The sequence below is a fragment of the Triticum dicoccoides genome, chromosome 4B (assembly GCF_002162155.2).
Source record: "Triticum dicoccoides isolate Atlit2015 ecotype Zavitan chromosome 4B, WEW_v2.0, whole genome shotgun sequence".
NCBI classification, from domain to species: Eukaryota; Viridiplantae; Streptophyta; class Magnoliopsida; order Poales; family Poaceae; genus Triticum; species Triticum dicoccoides.
Window position 1 is genome coordinate 452,191,407 of NC_041387.1, and position 2,236 is coordinate 452,193,642.

Here is a 2,236-nt window from a genome sequence, read left to right on the forward strand (position 1 = left end):
GAACTGTATAGGCAACCAAGTAGTCCTTTACCGCGGACGCGGCTATTCGAATAGATTATGATAACCCTGCAGGGGTGTACTTCTTCATACACGCTCTCACCACTTACCGTCGTTTACACGACATGTACTCGGCAACCTTCAAGCGGAAGCCCAACGTGGGTGTCGGCCACGACCTACCTAACCACCTAAGCCTCCAGTCCAGGTTTATCGCCTATCCAGGTTCCATCCGTAGGGAGTCCGGCCGAGGTTTCCCATACGGCCCCGAACGATGTGAACAGGGTTCCCGAGATACCTAACGGGTATTCGGTACACCGTGCCACGTACCTACCGCATCACAGCCCACCCCTATGGTCAGCGCTGTCCACGGCCTCCAGTAGGCTACAAACACCAGAAACTACTTGCAACTCCTGGACGGAGAACTAGGGTGAATAAGAAGCCGAGAGGGTCCATTGGTTTCGGGCCCAATGCATGGTAGTAGCTGATTCTTAAATCACACATACAGATCTCAGTGCTTAAGGTCGGCTTCAATGAAACAACCCACCATGTACTCCTACATGGCCTCTCATCGATACCTTTACCAAATCGTGTTCACCACACCACTCTCATTACCGACATAATCATTTCACTCCAGCCCATCACCCCGATGAACCAGACCTGACACGACTCTAAGCATAGCAGGCATAGCAAGGTAGGAACAACACATACATATGGCTCAAGCAACTCCTACACATGCTAGTGGGTTTCATCTAGTTACTGTGGCAATGACAGGTCATGCAGAGGAAATGGGTTCAACTACCGTAGCACACAACAGTTTGAATCGCGTTGTCTTAATGCAGTAAAAGAGAGCAGGAGCGAGAACATGGGATTGTATCGATATGATCAAATGGTTGGTTGCTTGCCTGATGGTTCGATGCACTGATACGGTTCTTCGTTAGGGTAATCACGGTACTCCTCGGAGGCAGAACCTGTCGCAAAGGACACCGATACACAACCATCACCAAACAATGTGCAACAATATGATGCATGCATGAAACATAGCAATATGAGTGTGTTGGGCTAATGCAACTAAAACCAGAAGGATTTGAACAAATTTGAATCAAAGATTCAAATTTCAAATTCAAATATGGCCTCTTAAAGTGCTTTTCCTTGTTCTGCTTAAAACATCAATTTAACTTGTTTGATCATGCATGAAAATAGTACAGATGGATAGATTGGATTTTTCTGATCATTTTTCATATATAATTTGTCTGATTTGGAGTTACAGAATAAAAGTTATGAATTTTTGAAGTTTAAATAATATTCTGGAATTTCCTGATTAAATTTAAATCCAGAAATATAATTATTGCGCCAGCATGACGTCAGCATGACGTCAGTGGTCAACTGCGGCTGGCTGAGGTCAAACCTGACGTGTGGGGGCCACACGTCAGTGACAGGGGGGTTTAACAGGTTTAAATTAATCCTAATTAGGGATTAGTGGCGCTGGGGCCCACTGGTCAGTGTCAGGGGGTTAACTAACAGTGGTTAGCGCTAATCCTAATTAGCTACAGGGCTGGGCCCACCTGTCAGGGACTCAGGGGGGGTCCTGCTGTGGTCAAAGTGGGTCAAACCCACCGGCGACACGACGCCGGCGAGGCCCGAGACGGCGGCGCGACGCGGGATCGCGCTACAGGGCACGGGCGAGGCCGTGCTTGGGCTCGTTGGAGAGCTCTTGCTCCCGCGCGTCGAACGGTGGTGGTGGCCGAGCCTGGGGTGGCCGGTACCATCGACGGCGAGCTCGTGAGCGGCGGCCGGAGTTCGGGTGCGGTCGGAGTCGGTGTTGCAGGGTGTTTGGGGAGGCGTTGGTGCGTGCTGCGTGCTCCTAGTGAGGCGTGGAGCACGATAGTGTGCTCGGTTGGGCGCTACGGTGACTGTGGCCACGACGGCGACATCGCCGGCGGCGTGGAGCTCTCGGCCAAGGTGGGGCTAAGGCCTAGAGATCGAACGAGACCAGGGGAGAAGGGGGAAACGACTCGGGGGCTCACCGCGGTTGCAGTGGGCGTCGAAGCGGGCTCGGAGACGCGTTGGAGACGGCGAATTCGACGGCGATGATGGTCGGAGCCCGAAGAGGGGAACGGCGACGTGGCGGCGATGCAGGGCTTCCGGAGGCCCGTGGAGCGGTGGGGAGGAAGAGGGGGTTGTGGCGGAGCTTCTGAGCTAGTCGGGGGAGCGAGGGGTGGCCGGAGACGGCTGCTATGGC